Raw genomic sequence first — 12,733 nt, forward strand, 5'->3', positions numbered from 1 at the left:
ACTAAAACATTAGGAGGTCCGAATACAGTAACGAACCTACGCAAGAACGCATCTGCAACCGTACGAGAATCCTTCTGAGGTAATGCAACTAGTGTAGTGTACCTAGACAAATGGTCAACTAGCACCAACACGTATCTATTCCCTGAATGACTGATGTAAATCACTCAAATCAGCCCCCACACGATCTAGAGGTTCACGAATTTCAGGAAATTCCTGAAGTGGGGCTTGTACCTTAAGGGTGCCTTTCCTCCTTTGGCAACGCTTGCAAGACTTCACGAAATTGATTACTTCGGAAAGTAATCCTGGGAAATAAAATAGAGATTTTGCCTTTAAGTGGGTTTTAAAAAACCCCGGATGCCCTGCAATTTTCGATGCATGCACAAGCTTTAATGCTGATGACCTCAACGCGTCCGGAATAACTAGTTGAAATACTGCCCTATCATTCAGGCTATTAACCTAATACAGGACGCCCTGTTTCATTTCAAAATCATGAATAGGTAAATTCTTTTTCTTTTTCGGGTATTTTCCTCCTTCCAAATACTCAATGATTTCTTTCCATCTAGGCTCGCTCATCTGGTATGCTCTCATTTTATCTGATGGAATGATTTCAATATTTTCATTAACTTGAACTGCCGCTATGTTTCTACTTAGCGTATCTGGAACAACATGTGCTGGACCAGGTTTGTACAAAATCTGGAATGAGTGGGCTGAAAGTTCGTGAGACCAGCGTGACATTCGTGGGCATTTTGTTCGCTTTTTAAATATGTGTGTTAACTCTCGATGGTCTGTGTAAATTACAAAGTGCCGCTGAAATAGGTAAGGTTCGAAATACCTAACTGATTCTACTACTGCCAGTGCCTCCCGGTCCGTAGCTGAATAACGAACTTCAGGTCCTTTGACCTTCCTACTGAAATAGACTACTGGATGGGGTAAATTATCCGCATCTCGCTGAATTAAGTACCCGCCAATAGCAATACCGCTGGCGTCAGTGTGCACCTCCCACTCTTTCTCAAAATCAGGAATAGCCAATACCGGTGTCGTGATTAGTTGGTCTTTCAGTTTGCGATAGGCTTCGTCATGCTCAGATTTCCACACAAACTTCGCATTTTTCTTTGTCAGATCAGTCACGGGTGCTGAAATGCCAGCGAAACCTTCAATATGACGATGGAAATATCCAGCCGCCCCAAAAAACCTACGCACGTCCTTCGCTGTCCTTGGAGTAGGCATGGCCTGCCAACGGGTAAGGATGGAGGAATGGATAACCGAGTAAAATTAGGAATATGGAATACCTTTACGAGAAATGGGACAAGAGCAGAGAGCTTCCTTGGCGGCAGTATCCGCACGCTCATTTAAAGATACACCAATATGGCTGGGAACTCAACAAAACTCAACCGACTTAAATTTACTGTGAACAAGAAACAGCCAATACTGGATTTTGACAACTACTGGATGAACTGCATTAAAGGACCCAAGAGCCATCTGGGCACTACGAGAGTCAACAACAGCAAAGGAAGACTGACCACGAGAAAGCAGGAGACGAAGAGCATAAAGAATAGCATAAAGCTCCACTGTGAAGATGCTAGTCTCCGGAGGTAAGCGACACACAAGTGCGATCAGGAAAAACAACAGAGTAGCCAACACCGTCTGTAGACTTAGACCCATCGGTGAAGACAGAAACGGAGCGGGAGTGAGAAGAAAAGTGCTTAAGGAAAAGGCGTTTTAGAACTGTAGGAGGGGTAAAAGCTTTAGTGATGCGGGTCAAGGATGTACAAAACTGCAGAAGGGGGACTCTCCACGGGGGCAAAGAAGGAACGACACGAGGAGAAACATTAGAAACACGAACGGAAAAAGAATCCTGTAAGCGAGATAACCGGGCAGAAAGAGGGAGGTGGTGAAGAGGAACAGGAACCGCAGGAGGGGTAAAAGTTAAAACGCGACAGAGGCGAAAGGAAGGATGTAAGGACTGCGCAAGATAGCAAAGACAGTCAGGTGTACAAGTCGGATAAAAAAAATCGTCCGATAAAAAGTTTAAAAATAATTTTTTTTAACTATTTTTCTAATAGAATTATTATTTTTTTAATATATGCTATTGTGATAGCCGAGAGTCAAATATGATTTCAGTAGACACTTAATTTATAATAGTTTTTTACCATTTTGGAATAATTTTGACTTCAACTTTACTATTTTTTTTTTCTCCCTTCCTATTTATGCTACGATGCCGAGACTGACCAGATGAAACCCTTTTCATATACAACTAGTAAAAAAAAGTTTGAAATCTAACTAGTTTTCATATAATGAATTTTTGGAAACCTAGAGCCCTTGCCCCCAAAGAGCCAAACTCAAAAAAAAAACAAGTGATAAATATACTTAGACGTATTTCACTTCTGTGGACGTACGGTGTTTAGAAGTTTTACACCGTTTCCGGCCTTCAGAATACTTTGAGGTTCATCTTTCCAGGGCCGGAAAGGGGGAGCGGAAGGGATTAACAAGCTCAAACCAACTCAAAATTACGTACTATTAACGTTGACACCAAGAATCTTTGGGGAAAAGTTCCAAGAACGAGAGAGACAAAGTGATTGTTCTAGTTCCTCTGAAAATAATGCTGTTGTGAGAACTGTCCACTCAGATTAATTTTGCCACGAGGGAGTTTATTAGGCAGCGCCACTCGTCCTGCGAGTGGATATACCATCATAGCATTTAGAACACCCCGCCCCACCCTTCTGCCTTAAGGAAAAAGAACCCGCTGGGTTGTTCATCTTGACACTTGCCCAGATTCAGCCGAGACTTTCTTTATGGTCAAGTGGTGGGAGACGACAAAAAAAAATAAATAAAAAAAATGAACATTTGTCAAACTTTTAATCCCCCCCCCCCCCCTAGTCTTGCAAGTGCTAAATGGGGAGTTTAAAGCCGCATCTATATTTGCCAAATAATGTTCTAACAACTCAACAATGTAGGGTTTATTATTCTCCATATTTTTAATATATAAAATATCCAGTCTTAGATAGTTGTCAAGGCGGTGTCCGATACTCCAGATGCTGCAACTACCCTGCTCAACTGTTTTCATTCCGAATCTCTGGATATTTGAATCCAAGACCGATTCTCGCTATTACCGATTATCTCCCGCGGCCACAACTCTTCGTTCATAATGATTGGGAATGCCAGCTACAATCACGTTATACTAGCATACTGTCACCAATTTGTGACTATCCTCCTTTCCTCAGTTACCTCGGCACCGAGGTAAGGCCCTGAATACCTCTAATTTTATGAAGTCTTTATGAATTTTATGAAGGGATATGTGCCAATGACCGGCAATTTAGATTTTTCCCATGCCGGTCATTGGCACATGGGTTTTACGAACTTTTTTCTCCATGCCGGTCATTGGCACATGGGTTTTACGAACTTTTTTCACCATACCGGTCATTGGCCCCTGCCATTTTCGCTCAAGGGGATTAAACGGCCGCCTCCAGTCATCCCAAAATTTCGTTAGCTCAGTGACCCTGCACAGGCATGTTAAAGGAGATCAAAAAGCCAGTCATTGGCCCCAGGGTTTTCTCAAATTTTCTTTCATGGCCGGTCCCATGCACAGGCATAGCCAATGGTCAATGACGTCATCGGGTAGCCAGTCTTCAATTTGCCTGGGGGTAGGAATAAAATGCCGGTCCCTGGTATACCCAAATTTCGTTAGCCCAGTGACCCTTGCACAGACGTCGCTAATGGACGTTGACTTCACCAGCTAGCCACTCAGCGTTCTTGCACAGGCACGTTCAAGGGGATTAAAAAGCCGGTCTATGAGTCGTGTGTTCTGCGATACAACAGTAACCCTGAACCTAATGTAAAATACCATCATCCCTAGTCTATTTTTAATTTCATATTTACTTCCAACCATCACCCATTACATGTATCAAAGGGGAGCAGCACTGCAAGAAGTTGTGTGTATTTTCAAGTTCGTCCCCTGCTACCTGTATTTACCCAGGTCTTTTCCTAGATCTAAAATCTATCCAATTTATTCCTGTTTATACGTTTAATAGGTTATTAATATCTCCCTTTACTATGACCATTCAGTCACACCTCTATCATGTCACCCCTATTTCTTCTTCGTCTTTCTAGAGAATGTAATTTGAGCTTTGACAATCTTCCTTGAAGGATCGTTTATTTCTCATAGGGCAAATAAAAATAAAAACCGCTATCAGTCATTTATATGAAAAAAACAGGGCCCTGGGCATTGGCAATCTCAATGCGAGTTCAGTAGTAATCCAATATTGTCCCTAACCATATACACATCTCACATTCGCTCAAAACACACCTCGCACACCTTACTGTAGTATATAACAAATCAAAAATACTCATTCAGTAAAACCAAGCCTTTCATGTTTTGAAATAAGGCCTTATACAGTTACCTTCTTTTCTGACGTCATCATCCCTAATGCGGTGCGAGGCGTCAACGTGCTAAATGCGGATCGCAGGAGGTTCACACACAAGTGTGAACTCTCAGGCTTAATACCTCACCTGTACTCTGTGCTTCACCAGAGTCAATATTCAGCTACATTTGCTCGTATTTTCGCTCATTGCTCATATTTTCACCCGTGTATAGATGGATTATACACGGGTGAAGTATAACATGACACTTTACACTTAAAGATGTCCGCGAGGTTCACACAAACTTACAGTTAACAGCTTCCACCAAGATTTACCTCCCCCTTCTCCCTCCAGTCTACTAATAACACCATCCACTCAGACAACAGGCATCTGTATAACACCTCACTGCGACCCTTCCTCCCCTTCGTGATCCATCTCTTAGTAAGTGCCTGAAAGCACTATCCCTTAAACAATACAATATGTGGTTACACTCAGGGTGGGTTCTAGGCAGTGTTGGTAGGGTGGAGGAGGCCCCCCTCCCACACATTTGGTAGGTAGCAAGGTTAGGGGGTGAAGAGGTGGGGTAACGGGTTAGTAGTGGCGCAAGGAAAAGTACTTAAGTACTGTGTGATGAGTAGCAAGAAGATGTAGTACTTAACCTTCCACCCCACCCCTATAATGGCTTTTAGCTACCATTTAGTTTTTAGCAAGTTACTGACACCGGACTCAGAGCGAGGTATTCGAGTAATGAATGTATACTGTGCATAATCTTTGTAGTTAAGGATACTAAATCACAAATTTTTCCGAGTGCTACTAGTTAAAAATATAAATTATCCTATAATCAGCGTTAAATTAAAATCAAGTAATTATCAATAGAAGGCACCAAACCGGGAAGGCAACGTAGCACCATCAAATGGGCAGGATAATCAGAGGGCGCTAAATATCACCAAGGATGCCAATACGAGAACAAACACACAAGGCGAACGATATCAAAAGTATCAGTCGCCAAGAATTCTATCGCGGGACAAGCAACCACGAGGGACGGTTGGAAAACAAGACATGCTCGTCCTGGAAGTAGAGACATTCAACAAGGATATGCATGACCGTAAGAGGGACAATGCAATTTGAACAATAAGGAGCAGGGCAGCGTTCCATTAAGTGACCACAATAAATTGCTATGGCCAATACATAACCTAGCCAGAGCCGTTTCCCACTGCCGGTTACAGTGGCAGGAGGAAGGGCACTGGGACACACGACTCTGAAGAGTATGCAGTTTGTTACCAACAACAGAAGACCAACAACTCCGCCAGCAGGCAAAAATGGAGGCATGAATAACTGGGTAAAAGTCTGAATAAGGAATACCAGTACGGGAGATGGGACAAGTGCGGATAGCTTTCTTAGCGTCAGCATCCGCACGCTCATTTAAAGACACCAACATGGCTGGGAACTCGGCAAAACGCAACCGGACTTAAATTTACTGAAGATAAGAAACGGCCAATGGTGAATCACGATGACCACTGGGTGGACCGGATTAAAGGACCTTAAAGCCATAAGGGCACTACGAGAGTCAACCACCACAAAGGAGGATTGACACCGGGAAAGCAGGAGACGAAGAGCATAGAGAATAGCATAAAGTTCGGCTGTGAAGATGTTAGTCTCCGAAGAAACGCAACACACGCGTGGACAGGAAAAACAGTTTTTCGTCAGCAGAACACCGTCAACAGGCTTAGACCCATCGGTAAAGATGGGAACGGAGTGGGAGGGAGAAAAGTGCTCAAGGAAGAGGCATTTCAGAACTGTAGGAGGGGTAAAAGCTTTAGTGATGCAGGGCAGAGAAGTACAAAATTTGGGAAGGGGGCCCCTCCACTGGGGCAGGGATGGAACAATACGAGGAGAAACATTGGTAATACGAACCGAAAAGAGTATCTTGTAAGCGAGAAACGGACAAAGAGGAAGGTGGGGAAGAGGAACAGGAACTACAGGAGTGGTAAAAGTCAAAACATGATAAAGGGCGAGAGTGAGGGTGCTGTAAAGATTGCGCTAGATAGCAAAGACTGTAGCAAACATGGCGGTCCTGGAGAGAGAAAGCCAGTGTCAGCATACAAGCCGAGGGTAGGAGTTGAACGAAAAACACCAGAGCTGAGGCGCAACCCAGTATGGTGCAAAGGATCAAGACGGCGAAGAGTAAAACGAGAAGCAGAAGAGTATGCAGGGCAACCATAATCTAGTTTAGACAGGACGAGAGAGGAAGGCAAATAGAGGAGCATGCACCTATCCCCTCCCCAAGAAGTATGGGACAATACCCGAAGTAGGTTAAGGGCCTTAGAGCATTCAACACGGAGGTAAAAAGACATGGGGCGACCAAGACAAACGAGTACCAAAGAATATCCCCAAAAGCTTCGTGGAATCTTTGTACTCAAGGAGATGACCATAAAGTGACACAGGGATGAAGAACGACCCACTTCCGAAAACACTACCCTGGGGCACACCTTCATACTGCCGGAAAGGAGAGAGAGAGAGAGAGAGAGAGAGTGGTACCAAGCCTGACTCGAAAGATACAAAGGGAGAAAGCTTGGAAGGAAGAGGGAGATTGTCATGATGAAGGCCAAAAGAACGAAGTTGGGACAGAATATGGTATCTCCAAGTCGTGTCATAAGCCTTTTCCAGGTCAAAGATGATAGCAACAATGACGGTCTTCGCAGCTAAAGCACTACGAATATAGACCTCCAAGTTCACTAGGACATCAGTCGTACTGCGGCACTTGCGAGAACCAAATTGAGAAAGAGAGGTGGCGATTTTGTTCCAGGAACCACATCAGACGGACATTTATCATACGCTCAAACAGCTTGCAAACAGCTCATGAGAGCAATAGGGCGAAGTCCTTAGGGATCGTACCGAGAGAGCCTGGTTTCCGAATAGGGAGTACAATGGCATCGAGCCAGTCCTCAGGGACGGACGACGACTCTCCGATCTGGTTATACAGACTCGGTAAATACTGAGAAGTGCATGGAGAGAGATGGCGAAGCATCTCATAACGAACGTCATCCGAGCCCGCTGCCGTAAATTCTTAGTGGGCCAGGGCAGACTGAAGTTCAGAAAGAGAAAGGATCGTTATAGGGAAGGCAGAGACGAGTGGAAATCTAAAGGATAATATTCAAGAACAGGCTTACGAAGAAGAAAATTGAGGAAGATGAGAACCAGAGCCAACAGAAGAAAAGTGGGAACCCAGTTCGGTCGCGACCTTCACTGGATCTGCCACAAGAGTACCACAGAGGTGGAGAACCGGCCACACATCTGGAACGAACTTGCCTGCAATCTTGCTGATCATCTTCCAAATCTGCTGCAGAGGATTATCGAACGTAATGGTGGAAACATAAGATTTCCAACTCTCACGTTTAGCTGTACAGATGGTCCTACGAGCCACCACACTTGCCTTCCGAAACAAAAAAAGAATCAGCCGTCTGCAGGCGGCGGCGTTTCTTCCAGGCTGCACGCTTACAGCCCGAGCACAGTCCGCATTCCACCAGGGAACGCACTTCCGTGCGCCCTGGGAGGAAGAGCTAGGAATAGGGCGGAGGGTAGCGTTGACGACTCAAAAAAGAAAGGGTGCAAGGCAGAGGAGAGGTCAGAGAGAGTAGCACGGAGGGTGATTAGGCTCCAGTCAGCCTTGGCAAACTGCCACCTAGGGAAGGAGACGAGAGGGTGGAAAGAGAAAAAGGAAACTAGGATGGGGAAATGTTTATTGTTTTGGAGGTCATCAAGAACTTGCCACGTGAAATCTAAGTAAAGGGACGACGAGCAGAGATAAAGATCAAGACAGGAAAGGATGAGAGTTAGAGATTCCACATGAGTGGGCTCACCAGAATTCAGAAGAGAAAAAGCGAGGACGAATGGTTCGAGAAGACTGCGTATGGTGGTTGTTAGAACATCACCCCAGAGGGAATGTTGACAGTTGAAATCACCCAAAAGGAGCATTGGCTCTGGCAAGGAGTCCAGGAGGTGCTTAAGATCAGGAAGGGAAAGCGGGACATTTGGGGGGAGATAAATGGAACAGACTGTATATTATTTATCCACGAAAACACAGGCATCAGAACAATGTATAGGTGACTGAAGAAATAGGGGGACGAAGGGAATATCAGAACGAACTAAAAGCAGTAGACTAGTGGATTCCAGCAAGAACTGGGGGAGGGGTGGAAAGGAATAACACCGAAAGTTACCAGGACGAGCACCAAGCGTTGGTTCCTGGAGACAAACACAAAGTGGTGAAAACTAATTAGAAGTTGGAGTTAATGGAAGTTTGGAAAAAAAAATCACGAATATACCACTGAAGAATAGACATTATCAAGGAGAAAGGACAGCAACAGAGCAAGAAATGAAAGTAAAGTAGAACACAGTTTATTAAAAGAATCTCAGGGTCAGGAGCAGCAAAATCTGGGTTAGGGGGCCATGGGTAAATTTAGTAAGGATAGAGGGAAGGGAGCGAGAGGACAGACCAGAGACGGACTGACGGGGTACGAAAGCAGAGGAGACAACAGAGGGGCAGGCAAGGACAGCGGGAGGAGTGCACCTTAGCAAGGGCAGCAACCGAGAGGGATTCGTGGGCCGAAAGAAACCTCCATATCTGGAACAGGGGGTCCGACCAGTGAAATGGGAGGGGACTAAGTGACAGTCAGAGGGACTGGGCGAGGAAGAAAGCAAAGCCTTACCTGCTGGAGAGGAAGGAGAGGAGCCAGGCTTACGTTTCCGACTCCAAGAGACAGGCGTTCCAGTAACATACCGGACGATAGACTATGGTCTCAGCAGGAGAAGAGGAACGGGAGCGAACACGAAGATTGCTGGGAGAATGATGGACATCAGCCTGGACAGACAGGCGGCGTGGAGGGTCAAGAGACTAAAGGGGGGGGGGGGGTCGGGAAGAAAGTGGGGGAAGATTAAGAAGACAAAGGAAATATGGTGGACTGGGTAGGAAGTGGAGGGGGGGGGAACCCCCAGATGGAGAACCAGGAGGGAGGTCTTACAGGACAGAAGGCAAAGGAAAAGGGGAGAAGGTGGGTGGGTGTGGTCGGGTTTAAGGCCTGGAAACGTTTGAGAGACTTTGGAAGGTGGGAAGAACGAAGAGAGGAAGAACGCAACACTAGTGTAGGATACACCCGCGAAAGGGGACACACGACGAACTTTGCGTCTCGCTTCAGGAAAAGACTTGATCACATTGAGCGACCTTCAAGTTTAGGACGGCTTCCTCAAGTTTGTAGTGTATACACGAGCGTGAGAAGGTAGAGCGGGCCTCACCGCAATTGAGGCCGCGAGCATGGTGAGAAGTGCACTCTTACTTAGAATGACTATTGTCCCCACACATGGGACAGATACACAGTACTGGTGCATTTGAGGAAAACCGCGCCAGAACTTCCAACACTTGTTACAAAGTCTAGGAGGAGGGAATGTACTTCTGAACGGAGCATCTGGCACCAGCAAGAATAATAGAGGGTAGAGGGACACTTATGACCACGAGGGGGTCGAGTAAACGTGTCCAGCTGGAGGACAGAATGGCCTTCGGCTCCGAGGATATGTTTAATATCTTCATGGCAATCTTTGAGGTCCCGAACACCAGTTGCAACATGGTGTGGGAGGAAAACAGTGCCAACACTGGCATTTAACCAAGCGTTTTTAGAGACCCGAACAGGGGCCTCTCCAATGCAGGACAAAGCGGTTAAGGGAGTAGCTGCATCCCGAGGAACAGCAGCGACGACACGTGTACCGTAACTGGAGTTAAAAGTAACAGAGGCATCTACTGAATCAACAAGGCGTTCATGGAGAAAGAAATCGTCATGCGTAGAATCCAGATGGTAGAGATCAAAATACTTAGCCCATGCAGTGGGACCAAACAAGGCGTTTTAAGTATTGGTATGGGAAGGCACCGTGCAAGTGCGGCCGTGGTGGGGACGGCGTTGAGAATCCCCAGAGTGAAGGGGTAAAAAGTGCAGTAGTCACAATGAGAGGCGTAGCCGTACCAGGGGACGAGATGGTCACCATTGGGGGGGCTGGGAACTCAACCCTACTGCAGAGGAAGGATGGGAGTAGTCAGGAGGTCGGGGCCCTATGCAGCAGGGGCTACAGGGTCTGGTCTTCCAACACATTCCAACTCGGGGGCTTGGTCGTCCACCCCACGAGCCTGAGAAGGTACAAGGGAAACATTATCTGCCATGAAAACTAGGAAAAAAAAACTCATTCGCGAATATGCCCCCACACCCACTATCGAGCCACAATTAGAGGCAGGACACCCAACAAGAAGCTATTGCCGATCTTGCCGGGGGACCCCCCCCCAGGGGTGCGTCGTGAGTATACGCCCACCAACGCCACTCTAAGAACCGAGAGTCCGTCGAGAGCGGGTTCAGTAACGAAAATGATTGACAATAAAAGCGTCCCCTCGCTCGAGAGGTTGGGTACTGTTGCACCCAGTTCTATGGGTACAAGAGTATGCCTCCTCAAACACCAGGGCATCAAAACAAAATGTAGAAAGAATAATCAAAACATGCAAAAGGTCGGCGGGAAATGACAATTTGATAGAAGAGGGTGGAGAACAATTAAACGAGGAAAAGGAAAAGGCTGTGGCAAAATGGGTAGAGACAGCAGCAGGAGCCTAAGGCTGCAAAAAGGACAGGACTGACTCATGGATCATCACATTCCAGCAGCTGCCCACTAAGCACCTCACGGCAACAATGGGCCAGACAGTGAGGGGGAATTAAAAATAAGCTTTCTAACATGAGGCTAAAATTTAATAGTGGAACCTTAACTAAAGATACCCATCCACGCATCTTTATTAGAGATTCAAAACATTGAAAGTTTTGGCCAGTAACCACACTGCAACCCGTTCTCGCAAATTCGTAAAGTCAATATTGACTTATTAACTACGTGCATAGGTGATATACTAAACATAATAGATACCCCTAAAAAGATTCATAGAAAACACCGACCTTACCTAACCTTGTTAGTATCTTAAGATAAGCATCTTATTGCTTCGTAATTACAATTATTACTTAACCTATACCTATTATAGGTTTGGTAATAATTGTAATTACGAAGCAATAAGATGCTTATCTTAAGATACTAACAAGGTTAGGTAAGGTCGGTGTTTTCTATGAATCTTTTTAAGGGTATCTATTATGTTAAGTATGTCACCTATGCACATATTTAATAAGTCAATATTGACTTATTAAATTTGCGAGAACGGGTTGCCACACTGCCAGCCCCCTTTGAGCCAACTTAAGTCATTCACGGCGTGAAAATATTACCAATCACAAAACTGCAGAAGGTTGGACAACCGCTAAAAGATTTTTCTTTATCTTTATTTAGTGGAAGCCTTTGAAGTCTTGCTATTTGACGAGTAAATAATGGTACAAAGACAAGCCAAAAGGAAACAAGTAGTTAGATTCCCTATTTCTGGCTTGGTTCGTCACTAGTTTCGAGGGCTCATAAGTGTTTGTAATCTAAGTAAACACTAGTTATACAAGTTAGGAACATAGCAGAGATACCATGTTTATAATGTAATTTAAATACTGCCATTTGCCATGCAACTGGTAAATAAAGCTGCAAACAGTGGGTATTAGGTGGTTTTAGCGAGCAGTCCGTCGGTCGAGTTATACATCGGTTGTTGAAAACCTGATCAAAATATCAACTGGTGACCAGGCGGGGCCGCCACCACTAGACTTTTCCTTCACTCTTCCCCTCCCCTCAATATCTTCATCTACAGCCGTTATTTATATTTTGACGTTATGTTTACACCACCTCTACGCATTTAGAAAGAAACCTAAAATTATATACATAGTAAAAAGAAATAAGATTTCTCAAGGACAATCGACAGGCTCTGTTAATTAAACTTTAAAAAGATACTTACAACCTTATGTATACCCGCTAACCTGTTGGGTTACACGGGTGTATATAAATATTATATGTTCTGTCTAACAGTTCCATACTAACTTGAGGGGTTGGATAGGACGGTCAGTACTAGCCATTTCAATATATACAAAGCTCCACCCTCCCCACCTAGGCAAAGTGAGAAGATTAATTAAAGATTCAACTCAAAATTCACAGTAATAATTTGCATGCAAGAATAATCAAACTCAACACGTACACCTATACATACACACTTTACATATCCATACACACACACATATTACAAACCTATACATATATATATATAACCTCTCTGACATTTATCGAAACAAAGCAAGACAAAATTACATTAAACAAAACTCAAAACAAATAAACGGGAGATACCTGGAGAATACCTGGATACCTGGACCCATCCTGTCAGAGACCAAGGCTGAACTGAGGAGGAACAAGGCAACTAGAAAACGATTACAACTAAGAACGTTGGGGG

Source organism: Procambarus clarkii, chromosome 33, assembly GCF_040958095.1.
Source record: "Procambarus clarkii isolate CNS0578487 chromosome 33, FALCON_Pclarkii_2.0, whole genome shotgun sequence".
NCBI classification, from domain to species: Eukaryota; Metazoa; Arthropoda; class Malacostraca; order Decapoda; family Cambaridae; genus Procambarus; species Procambarus clarkii.